This window comes from Mauremys mutica, chromosome 1, assembly GCF_020497125.1.
Source record: "Mauremys mutica isolate MM-2020 ecotype Southern chromosome 1, ASM2049712v1, whole genome shotgun sequence".
Classification (NCBI taxonomy): Eukaryota; Metazoa; Chordata; order Testudines; family Geoemydidae; genus Mauremys; species Mauremys mutica.
Window position 1 is genome coordinate 12015975 of NC_059072.1, and position 13360 is coordinate 12029334.

Here is a 13360-nt window from a genome sequence, read left to right on the forward strand (position 1 = left end):
AGAGCACAGCTGCTCTGTGTCAGATCCTGAAGAAATTATCAGCTGTATGCTATTCACAGGGGGTGCTCCTGCAACAACCCCACCTGTTGATTCCGTTCTTCCCTCAGCCTTCCTGGGCTACCGTAGCATTGTCCCCCCACTTGTGTGATGAAGTAATAAAGAATGCAGGAATAAGACACAGTGACTTGTTAGTGAGATATGAGTGGAAGGCAGCCTCCAGCTGCTATGATAATCCAGACAGGACAGTAAGGAGTGTGTAGGAGAGGAGCCCAGCATCCCTCTGCTAGTCCAGGGGCAATTGAATCTTTTCTTTCCACATGAAGGGTGGGGGCTGATGGAGCTCAGCCCCCTGTTGCTATGATGACGATGGTTATCAGCCATACTGTACCATCTACCAGGAAAAATTAGGGCCAGGCGCCCTTGATCGACCTGACGGATGCTAGTCAGCATGGTTACCAGTCCTTTTGCACTGCCCCATGTGCCAATAGGCTGATGATGAGGACGGATACCAGCCATATTGTACCATCAGCCATCCATAGCGTGGGGGGAGCAAGGATGTTGGTGTTGAGTGCTGCAGCATCGCGTCTATCTGCAGCATTCAGTAAAGATAGGGTGACATGTAAAAGAGTCAAGAGAGGATTGTTTTCCCTTTCACTTCTGGGGGTGGGTGGGGGGGTGCGTAAATTGCCTAGCTATGCCCTGACCCACCGCGGACACTGTTTTTGACCCTAGAAGCATTTGGAGCTCAGCCAAGAATGCAAATGCTTTTCAGAGACTGCAGGAACTGTGGGATAGCTTGAGTCCTCCAGTCCATGAGCGTCCATTTGATTCTTTGGCTTTCCGTTACGCTTGTCACGCAGCAGTGCGCTGAGTCCCTGCTATGGCGTCTGTCTGGAGATTTTTAAAAAATGATTTTGAATTTCGTCTTCTGTAACGGAGCGCTGATAGAACAGATTTGCCTGCCCTTACAGCGATCACGTCCGCATCGTCCATGCGGGAGCTCTTTCTTTATTTTGATTTTTAACTGCATCGCCACACGTGCTGATCGGAGCTCCACGCTGGGCAAACAAGAAATATTCAAAAGTTCGCGGGGCTTTTCCTGTCTACCTGGCCACTGCATCTGAGTTCAGATTGCTGTCCAGAGCGGTCAGTGGTGCACTGTGGGATACCACCCGGAGGCCAATAACGTCGATCTGCGGCCACACTAAACCCTAATCCGATATGGTAATACCGATACTAGCGCTACTCCTCTCGTTAGGGAGGAGTACAGAAACCGGTTTAAAGAGCCCTTTATACCGATATAAAGGGCCTCTTAGTGTGGACGGGTGTGGCGTTAAATCGGTTTTACGCTCCTAAAACCGGTTTAAACGCCTAGTGTAGACCAGGCCTCAGTTTCTTTTCCCGCTCTTTGTCTTGTCTCTTTGGACTGTAAGCTTTTTATCTCTTACTATGTGTTTGTACAACAGCACCCAGCCCCATGGGGCCAAGATCATGGTGGGAGTCTCTTAATGCTACTGTTACACAAATGATAAATAACGACAACAAAGACATTTGCAGATGTTTTCGTATCTCATTGCTGTTCAATTCACAAATGGAAAGAGAGAGAGGGGAAATTAAGTAAGTCGTTTGGTATGTTGCATTCACCCAACTCTAGAGCTGAGTAGGCCCCTGGGATGTAAGTCAGTACAAAATGTGGGTTTTCTAGTGATAGGTGTGTGTATGTGTGTGTGTGTGTGTGTGTGAGAGAGAGAGAGATTCCTTTCTGTACATCTCTTCGGCTAAGGCATACAATTATGCTGCAGTTGTTCTAGGTAAGCACATGATGGGACAGAAGAAGAATGGAGGTCATTCACCTTGGGAAATAGGAGGCAGTAACATTTTTTTGTCACAAGCACTTTGCTATCTATGCCCATCTTTATGACACTTATCAGCATTTCAAATGGTCCCAATGACTGTTTCACAAGGGGCTGAAATCCTAGAGTTCTCCCGGCTCTTAGACGATTTCACATTTTAATGTTATTTTATTGTTCACGAGCAGTGGCGACATGGTGTGATTTGGTAATTGGCAGTAATGTGAAGATGACATTTTTATCATTACTTGTTAGATGAGTGCAATTTGTAATGCAATTTATTGGACAGTGCTTCGATGAGGTGCTCCAACGATCTAGGTCATATTCACATGCTCCACTCAAATCCAGCCTGCTTGTGAAAGCAGTTATTGAAATTCAGCTCAGAGTCCATTTTCTTGGCCTGAGTGGGGATTTTTAAACGTTAAGTTCTTTCTTTGGGTAGGGTAATCTACAGCGCAAATGGGAATACATCAGTAATGGGATACAAAGCTTTTCACCGCTTGGTAAATTTGTGGTAATCATCCCGAGGCAGCAGTGTCTTTATTATCAGCATTTGGTAGCTGGCTGGCGGCTTACGTGAAACGAGTTTGATGGTCTCAGTTCAATTCCAAGTGCATGTTCCCATGATGCTTCCATCACCCACTCATTATATTTTCAAACAAGCACCTTGGAGATTTCTCCCATGCTGTCTGCCATGCCTGGGAGGAGCTCTCAGTAAATATCTACAGAGCTACTGCTTTATGCATCGTCCAAACCCTATTTAAAACTCTCCTTTTCCCTGTTGCCTACAGAATACTTGACTTTAGGCGGCTGCTGTTCTGAGACCAGAGATGATCAGACTGATCAATACTGTTTCATTGTTTCCTTGTACTCCCCGTCTGTATTCATCTGTTCTCTCTTGTCTTATACTTAGATTGTAAGCTGTTTGGGACCGGGACCATCTTTTTGTTGTGTGTTTGTACAGTGGCTAGCACAGTGGAGTCCTGGTCCATGAGAAGGGGCTCCCAGACTCTGTGGTGATATAAACAGGACATAATAACAATAATGTCACCATCACAAAAGCCACCAGCATAACTGGTGTCAGCCTAAGAAGTGATGTCATGAACTGAATTGACATGGAAATTATAACCATCACTCACTCTTTGAGAGCATCTTTAAAAAAAAAAGCAACAGTGAAAAGATTTTGTGAAAAATGCTGACATTTTGAAGTTGTTTCCATCCTGAAATGGACCCATTTTCCATCAGTTGGTGATGTTTTGCAATATTTTAAATCAAATTGGCTTTGGAAATGGTTATTTCTTGTTTACCAACCCCTCCTCCCTCTATTCTCTTATTGAAAACCCAGGTTTTGGTTTAAAATACTTAGAAATTTGTTCTGAGAAACATTTGGATAACATTTCTATCACAATCTTGATAAAAATGTTGTGGAAATTTCACAAAAAATGGAACATTTCAATCCTATTCACAATGTTTCACAAAAACGTTTCCTCTTTGGAAAAAGGACACTTCTTGATGGAAAAATGTTTCATGTGAAAAATTTTGACCAGCTGTAGGTAGGAGCCCATTGGAAGCACAAGTGAGGAAGCTGGCTCTGCCATGCGTGTACACTAGCCGTTCTTAGGTGGTATTTAAGTGGTGCGTATGTGATGGGCCACTTAGAGAAACATTCACAGAACAAGGGAGAAAGAAGCCAAAATTCATCAGCATGAACAGAGCAACACAAGGCTGAAATAAATGGCAGAAACTGGTGGACGCCCTATGCCCCTGAGGGGGCAGGAGGATAAAGAAAGATACATGATGGCCACCCATTAGACAGGCACACCAGGGACCTCCTCTATGGGTTAGGCACACAGAGGGGGAACTTTATTACATCCTCATCAGAGGCTTACACATAAGTAAGGCTACGTTTATGTCACGGAGGTTGGAATCTGTGACTTCCAGAGACCTCCATGACGTTCTCTGCTTCAGCCCCAGGGGCTGTGGGACTCTGGAGCTGACAGCCAGTGGGGCCCTGGCAGGGTTCTGGTGACAGCAGTGACAGGGGCCCCCTGCAATGTTCAAGTGACAGGTGACAGTCTCCTGAGGGGGCCCTCCTCAGGGTTCCAGCGACGGGTGACAGTCTTGCAGGGGGAGGGGGAAACACCTCAGGCAAGTGGCTGAGGGTATCCCATTTTCTCTTTAGGAAACATAGTCATTCTGCAGCTCCCAGCTGCTATAGGTAGATGGAGAACCAGCCCCACAGCTCCCGGAAACCATGGAGCAAAAGTCACAGACAGGTCACAGCTTCCATGAATTTTTGTTTATTGCCCGTGACCCGGTAACTTGCTTGATCTGTTTTTGTGGCTGCCATTTCAACTTCGGTATGAGCCCAAGTGAAAGCATTAGTAAATAAATGAGGGACTGTCTGTGGCAAGGTGCCCAGTGTTGCCACGGATACTGCTTAGCTATGTTATCTCTGTGCTGCTATCCTCAAAGACTCTACTGTTTATTTCAAAATATGTTGAAAGCTGCATCACAGGTGCAGCTCAAAACCGACAATCCAGCTGAATCTGCTCTTTCCTTTAACGTCTTCAGTTAAAATTTGTGGCTTGGAACCCTATAGCCAAAATAATACATCGCGTTTGACACGTAAAAGGGCTCGATTTTGTTTAGGAGGCTTTATTCTTGTTGTTGCAATAATAAAGGACAGGCAGAAATCTGAATAAAAATCAGGACTCCTACAGGGAATTCTGCCTCTTGCAGATGAAGTTTTGGCTCAGAGCAACTCTCTGGGAAGAGGCAATTAATTTCCCCCTTGTGAGTAAAAGCCATTATATCAAATACCACCATTGCCTCAGGGGCCAAATCGGAGGCACTGAATTATGTATTATCCAAACTGATTTCACAATGATGTCTTCATGGGCATTTCTGCTGCTCGTCTATGAAAAGAAAATTGCAGTCACATGAAAAGAGCTGAGTCTCCTCTCACTTTCTATATATATTTTTAAAAGTGCTGCTAAAGTGAAGACCTTAAAGGGAAATGTTTCTCACCAAAGGACTGATGGACAAAAAGCAGAGGAAGCTCCATGAACTCTATTCAGCTAAATGGGGTTAGAGCCTTCCTATCCCACATTGGTCCCTTCCTGTTGGGAGGAGGGATAGCTCAGTGGTTTGAGCATTGGCTTGCTAAACCTAGCATTGTGAGTTCAATCCTTGAGCGTGCCATTTAAGGAAGTGGGTGTTGGTCCTGCTTTGAGCAGGGGGTTGGACTAGATGATCTCCTGAAGTCCCTAATAATCTGTGATGCAATGGTTGCTCTCCAACTTCTCTTATCACCATGACTCTTGCTGGGACTGAGCTGGCATTGACCAGCCATCCCCTATCTGGGTGAAATGCTTTCTGTTTGACTGGGGTGCAGGCAGTGACCTCACATTTAGGCCTGGATGCCCACTTTGGGTATATGTAGCCTCCAGAGGGAAGAATTTCATGGACAGAGGCTCCAGACCAGCTCCACTCCTGACCCTAATGGAAGGATTTCAGTGGGGCCTCAAGGAGGGGGAAGCTTATCATGGAGCCAGCACTCCCCTTTGACAGTTCTGCACTGGATGCTTATGATTTAGTTCTTCTTTGTGCATGGCAGAGGAGGGGATAACCAAGCCAAAGTGTGGGTGCATATGTCAGGAAAGAATCTATGGGGAGAGCCAGCCAGCTGATAGGAAAATCCCATGTCTAATTTTTATGGAAAGCATTTGCTGTGTGTCAGGGATTCATGAAACATGCTTCCCCACATGAAACTCTTTTAAAATTCACCACCTGGCTAGCAAATACCCTGGATGTACCATTGTCCCTTAGCTAGCAGGGTTAAGAAATCAAAAAACAAGTGTTTGGAGTCTAATTCTGATGGCTGCACTGCAGTCTCTGTGAAATGAGTTTTATGGGGCTAATGATTTCACAGCCCCACTGATTGAACTTGTCTTCTGATCACCGTTGCTATGGAGGTGGTAAGAGGAAGCCATTTGCAGAGCATAAGAACGGCTTTATTGAATTTATGAACCTTACAGCAGGTGCTATTCTTGTATGCCACTAGATGGCGAACTTAAGATACAGTAACTCCATTCAAACACACACAATGTGGAGTCATTTCATTGATTTCTAATGGCTCTTGGAATCTGTCCCCATGTTATCCAGACTCTCACAGACTGTGCATTGTCAATAGTATCAACAGCGATGCCAAGACTGAACACATGGCCCCTGTGGGTTGAGCTCTTCTCTCTCACATAGAGTGGTGTGAAACAACGGAGGTTCTGAATATTAAACTCTCCCTGAGGGTTTCCAGATCTGTTTCCTGATTTGAACCATCTGGGCCACTTGCTGATTTGAGCTTACCCTGTGAATACAAACTCTGACCAGACTGGCCCTTTCTCTGGTCTCTAAGAGTTCTTCCTTCCTTGAGTGTATTGACAGCAAAGGAGGAGTACTTGATGGTTAGCATCCTCCACACTATTACATGCTCTCACTTGCCTTACTCCTGTAGCCTCCTCTACACACTGCTTTTCAGTCAGCTGCTACCACTTAAGCAACCATTTTGAGATCAGGAATATTTTGAGTGGAATTTCCCCCCCCCCTCAATTCCTACAAGTATGATTTAAATTTCTAATCTCTTTAATGTGCAGAAGTTAGGCAATCCATGTCCCTCTAGATCTCCTGTCCTCCCAGGATTGCCATGTACCTGGATGTTTGCTGTATCCATCCAGTGAGCAGGGACAGCTTTATGGTTAAGGCATTAGGTTTTATTGAGGCTCTGCCATCTTCTGACACCTGGTTGAGAGGGGAAGTGAAGGACACTGTAAAAATAGTATATATAACAAATGAAAGAAAGGGGAAGTTGATAGTAATGAATATAATTAAGAAATTAGGAATTGTAGAAAATTAATAAGGGAAGCCAAAGGATACAAGGAGATTTCTATGGCCAGCAAAGTTAAGGACATTAAGAACAAGTTTCCTAAATATATTAGGAACAAAAAGAATCCTAACTATGGTATTGGTCCATTATTAGATGGAAATGACAGAATTATCAATAATACTGCAGAAAAAGCAGAAGTGTTCAATACATATTTCTGTTCTGTATTGTAGTATTATCATGTAATTGTAAGCAGAGTCAGAATGAGCTCTCCCCCAACATCTGGAGGTGAGCTGTGGAAAAGGACTTCAGGGGCTGATCTTGTTTACGTGGGCACACCCACCCTGCCTAGCATGATGGACTGCTTGCCCAAATGATCACTTTGGCTGCTGTAGGATCCCCAGTCTCTTTGTTATTGGGGAAGGAGTAATAAAGGGTTGTTATCCTGGTTATGTGAATCAAGGACAGTAGAACTGTACTTGGCATTTTATGATGGAGGGACTCACCCTCAACTAAGTAGCACTCGCTAGGCAAGGGACATGGGTTCCAAACCCCCCAGTGAATTGAGAGAGGCTGGGGACAGGTATTTGTACCTGCTAGTGTGGGCCCCCATGGAGGGCCCTAGACCCCACTTTTACCTCCTCCCTCTCCACTGTGCAATGGCAGAGCTAATTTTGACTCCATTTAGAGTCTTGTTATATGCTACAGAGCTGAAATCACTGATACCTAGGTCTAAGCATTAGCTCTACTTTGGGCTAGTGGTGCACTAGCACTGAGGCTCCCCTACTACCAGCTAAAATCACTGAGAACAGAAGTCACTAAAGAGCTGAAATTGCTGAGAGCTGTGTTAAGTGTGGTGAGTGGCTAGCAGAGAGGAGCGGATCGAGGAGAGGCGTGGCGAGCAGATAGCAGAGAGGCATGGTGAGCGGAGCAGATAGCAGGGCGGCTGGTGGAGAGACGCAGCTGGCGGTGAAGACTGCAGCAGAACCCTGCGGAGAGGCATGGCAATCGGTCGTCAACCCGAGCAGCGGAGCATGTAAGATGCCCCCCCATACCTCTCCTCCACTTCCACCCAGGCTGGGAGGTAAACTCTGCAGAGGAACTTCTGAACTCTGGGGGCTGCACTGTGGGTGGGGTGACTGTTGGGTTGCTGAACTTAAGACCCTGAGGGGAAAAGGACACTGCCAGACTTACTTGGGGGAGGGTCTTTTGCTCATGGTTTGTGTTATAAATCCTGTTTGTGGTGTTTCCCCAACATGATGCCGCATTGTTTCCCTCCTTTATTAAAAGGCTTCTGCTACACTGACTCTGTGCTTGCAAGAGGGGAAGTATTGCCTCCTACAGGCACCCAGGGGGGTGGTATGTAATTGTCCCAGGTCACTGGGTGGGGGCTCGAACCGGTTTTGCATTGCGTTATTGAAACGGAACCCCTGGATACTGAACCCGGCCCTTGTTGCTGCCAACTCTGATGGGCAGAAGGGTTACATAATTATAGGTCTTTCAGCCTGACATTGATCCAGGGCAAGATAATGGAGCAGCTGATACAGGACTCAATTAATAAAGAATTAAAGGAGGATAATGTAATTAATGCAAATCAACATGAGTTTATGGAAAATATATCCTGACAAAGTTGATTTTTTTAATGAGATTACAAGTTTGGTTGATAAAGGTAATAGTGTTGATGTAATATACTTAGATTTCTGTAAGGCCCTGGAATTGGTACCAGATGACCTTTTGATTAATAAATTAGAACGATATAAAATTAACATGGCACACATGTTTCAAATTGTAACTGTAGATCATCATTGAGTGGGTTTGTTTCCCATGGGGTCCCACAGGGATCAGTTCTCAGCCCTACTCTATTTTATGCTTTGATCGATGACCTGGAAGAAAACACAAAATCCTCACTGAAAAAAAATTGCAGATGACACAAAAATTGTGGGAGTAGTAAATAATCAAGAGGACAGGTCACTGATTCAGAGTGATCTGGATTGCTCAGTAAACTAGGTGCAAACAAACAATATACATTTTAATATGGCTAAATGTAAATATATACCTCAAGGAACAAAGAATGTAGGCCAGACTTACATGATGGAGAACTCGATCCCAGGAAGTAGTGACTCTGAAAAAGTTTTGGATGTCATGGTGGCAGGGGCAGCTCTAGGCATTTTGCCGCCCCAAGCACGGCAGGCAGGCTGCTTTCGGCGGCTTGCCTGCGGACCCTTCACAGGCACGTCTGCGGGAGGTCTGCCAAAGCCACAGGACCAGTGGATCTTCTGCAGGCATGCCTGCGGGAGGTCCGCCAAGGCTGCGGGACCAGCGGACCCTCTGCAGGCAAGCCGCCGAAGGAAACCTGCCTGCTGCCCTCGCGGCGACCGGCAGAGCGCCGCCCATGGCTTGCTGCCCCAAGCACGCGCTTGGCGTGCTGGGGCCCGGAGTCGCCCCTGCATGGTAGATAATCAGCTGAACATGAACTCCCAGTGTGATACTGTGTTCAAAAAAGCTAATGTGATCTTGGGATGCATAAACAGGGGAATCTTGAGTAGGAGTACAGAAGTTATTTTACCTCTGGATTTGAAACTGGTATGAACACTGGTGGAATACTGTGTCCAGTTCTGGTGCCCACAATTCAAGAAGGATGTTGATAAATTTGAGAGGATTCAGAAAAGAGAATGATTAAAGGATTAGAAAACCTGCCTTATAGTAATAGACTTAAGGAACTCAGTCTATTCAGCTTAACAAAGAGGTTAACTTGATGACTTGATTCCAGTCTATTAAGCGGAAGGGCATGTGGAACAAATAGTTAATTATGGGCTCTTCAATCTAGCAGAGAAAGATAGAACATAATCCAATGGCTGGAATTTGAAGTTAGACAAATTCAGACTGGAAATAAAGCATATATTTTTAACAGTGAGAGTAATTAATCCTTGGAACAATTTACCCAGGGGCCTGGTGGATTCTCCACCATTGACAATTTTAAAATCAAGATTCGATGTTTTTCTAAAAGATCTGCTCTAGGAATTCTTTGGGGGGGAAGTTCTATGTGTCACGGGGTGCACCACTGACCGTCTGATGCCTCCTCCTAGTACTCTGGAGATTAGTTTGAGGCCGATGACCAGGGGCGGCTCCAGGCCCCAGCATGCCAAGCGCGTGCTTGGGGCGGCATGCCGCTGGAGGGCAGCAGGCGGCTCCGGTGGACCCTCCGCAGGCACGTCTGCGGGAGGTCCACCGGAGCCGCGGGACCGGCGACCGGCAGAGTGCCCCCCACAGCATGCCGCCGTGCTTGGAGCGGCGAAATGGCTAGAGCCCCCCCTGCCGATGACCCCATCCGTGGTTTGCATACCGTCACTCTGTATCTGCTGTCCGCTTGCAGCCTCTGGAACCACAGCATCCTCTTTGTGGCTCAGCCCTCCTGCCATGTCACTGTCCTGTCCACGGTTCCCCCTTTCAGGGGAGGTTTAGCTCCTCAATAGTCCTAGGCAGTCTCCTCGCTCACTGACTCTACGCCACTCGCCCAGTGGCTGTTAGGGGAACCCGGGCCCACTCTTTTCTCTGGGTTCCAGCCCAGGGACTCTCAGCTCAGCAGTCTGGGCCTTCTCTCTCTGGCCTTACTGCTTCCTCCTACTGATTCCCCTTGTCTTCCTGGGCTTACCAGTTCCCACAGCCGTGGGGATTCCTACCTGCTCCTGGGGCCATTTCAGCTCCTCTGGTTCCTATTCCCTTCTCCCTGGCCCCACAGCAGCTGCTGCCGCTCTGGGACCCACTCTTGCCAGGCATGGGTGAGTTTACATGGGGGTAGAGTCTCCACAATATTTCCACCAGCCACTCTTGCCCCCCCAGTTCTGCCGCCCCCGGCATTCGGTGCCTCATCTGAATATCGGGCTTTTAAAAAATCGGTGTCTCCATTTCCCATCTGTAAAATGGGGATAATCACAATTTCCAACCTTATAAAGGCATTGTTAGCATAATTCCATTAATGTCTACAATGTGCTCAGAAAATAGACCTGGCTGTGGACTCTATTACTGCAATATACATGCTAAATAATAAGAGTAAATGCATGTAGCTGTGTCAGTCCCAGGACAAGGTCTCACCTTGTCTCTCTAATAGTAAATGCATGGTTTAGAAAAACTCTAAATAATAAATTACATTGCTAGTACTTTTTAGCCTGGAAGAAATATATTTTAAAAAGCTTTTAATATAGGATTTTTTTTCTTTTAAAATTGTATAGTAGGGAAATGAAAAAAAAATCAACATTTAAGAAATGTACTTTTTTGTGCTTCTCCAACTCAGATTTGGTTTTTAAATATTTTGATTTGGAAGAAAAGCTCCTTTTCTTAACCAGGCTACAAAATCCCACAGACCTTCTGAATTAAACAACAAAAGGGTGGAAAATGCAGAACAAGTACTTTAAAAAGTATTTGCCTCGTTCTAATGTATAACAACATTGTCCTTGGCATTTTCCATCCAAGGAACCCAGATCATTTGATAAAAGTAACCAATAAAAAGGTCAATAGACCTTAATGTTAGATGTTGTAGCAGGACCAGTTATTGCAAATGTGTATACTAAGATGATTATTATTATTTTAGCACAGATTCTTCCCCTTCAGGTGGCTACACAGAAGATTCTTGTTCGTTATGAGGCTGATGTGACAAATGACAGAGATGATAAATACAGACACAGGTTTTACTTAATACCCAAATAAGTCCAATCATTAATATAACCAAACAATATAAAGCTACAAACAGAGAGACAGCTCTTAGTACTACAGACATACTCCTCAGAGTCAGGGAAAACAAAGCTAGAGGAAATGTGTCAGTGGAGCACATAAGATAGTAGACCAAGGACCAGTTGATAGCATTTCAGGAACCTGATGTACCCAAATGTTAGGGTAACGAAGTCAGATCTTTTATACTCATCTTTTATGGGACACATGGCACATTTGACTCTTTCTATGGTCGTAATAATCTATTCCTGCCCACTGTTCATACATAACTTTCCAGGTGACCGTCACCACAATCATACTTCCACTCACTGACTGAAGCAATTTGCACCAATCAATTTCTTAATAAATCAGAGACATTACTGAGGTTCAACTGCCTAATTACTATATTGCAAAAGCCCCCTCCCCAAGTGCTCCTATTTCAGGATTACTTTTGCAAGCTTGTCGCGTACCTGTTCTTCTGTGGTCAGCATGTATGTTACACAGAATAAGATGGCACAATTTATGACCTGGGATTAAAATCTTAGGCCTACTTTGGCTAACTAAGAATCAAGCCTGGCACACAAGGCCTCAAACTAAATAATATATGTTGTGTATTTGGTTGTCATGGTTTTGTTGCTATGGCAACTGAGTTCGATTATTATGGGTTAGCTCAACTGGTTTCAACCGGCTGAGGAGCTCTCTGTATATATGTAAATAAAATGGAGGTTTTGGTTAGCTGCCTGCTCTCTGGCCTCAAGGATTGCTTCCTACACCGGCTGCCCCAAGGATATAACAATATAGGACTAACACCCCCTGTTATTTGTGGTTTCTACTTCCCCGGGGTATTTCGATCTACTAAGCATTATAACCAATCAGTAGTATACCGCTATAGTGTTATTACAAAGGCATGATAGGATCATAGGTCATCAATGCTTTCTCGTTAGAATTCCTGTTTAGGTTGGGACTAGAAATGCCATGACAGCCACTTTCTTCATGGCACTTCCCCTTCTGGCAGTTCACCTGGAGACGAAGAACGAATGAAAATGAAAAATAACGAGGAGGGGGGAGGGAAAGTTAATCAAATATTTTATTGAATTTTGGTTCATTCTGCCCCTATAGTCCCTGGGAAGCATAGAGCAGCCATAGTGCTGCGTATTCTGGTCACACTCCTGATCTGTCCCCCTACACCTAAGGGCTGGTTGTAGGGCCAGGCCTTTACCATGATCTCTACACCAGCTGAGGATTGTCTCTGTAGTAAAATGGACATCAAGGATTTAACTGGGCTACTCAGAATATTATGAGTTGGAGCCTTGCTTCACTGCTCCCATACTTCCTGTTGTTATTGTAGGTCCACCAACTGTAACTGAAAAAAGCAGCACGTTCCCAGCCTGCTGTAACTAAAGTAGAGTGTATTTCTTGTGCACCGAGTGACTCCTTTACACTCTCTGCACAGGGAGCTACCTCCACACACTTTTAAGGCTCCTCTATGCTGCCAGAGGGGTGTAACTGAGAATCTGCCCTGATGAATCTCATGGCAATATCACTCCCTTGCGCTCCAGGATCCATTCCAGAGACAATTCAATTCCTCTTGTGTTAGAAGGGGTGGGGATAAAAATAACCCAGCAACCCCTACTTGTGTCGGATGAGGAAATGCAAACACGTCTGATCCATGCTTGGTTGAAGTGGCTGTCTGTTTGCTGCATCTAAGGATTTAAAGGGTAGCCAGCCTCATGAATTCTGAGAGCGTCTTTTAATCCACAGTGAGAGGAGTTTGCAAAACTGCTTAAGTCTCAAGCAGATCTGATTGCACTGGATGTGCATGGCTGTCTGGCTGCAGCCATCTGAATCCCAGTGAATAATAATAACCCACTGGAGTGATTTTTCTCTGAGGGCCTCAAAGTCTTGATAGCAGAGGGGTAGTCGTGTT

The 13360-nt window shown here is 45.3% G+C and overlaps 1 long non-coding RNA gene across 1 annotated transcript; it reads right to left on the reverse strand.

Moving 5' to 3' along the window:
• Positions 1-4479: 4479 nt before the first annotated feature.
• LOC123375305 lies at positions 4480-12039 on the reverse strand. The gene is made up of 3 exons (XR_006581390.1): positions 11904-12039; positions 6559-6647; positions 4480-4768 (listed from the first exon to the last, which is right to left on the reverse strand). It is a non-coding gene; the product is annotated as an uncharacterized LOC123375305 (long non-coding RNA).
• Positions 12040-13360: the final 1321 nt, after the last annotated feature.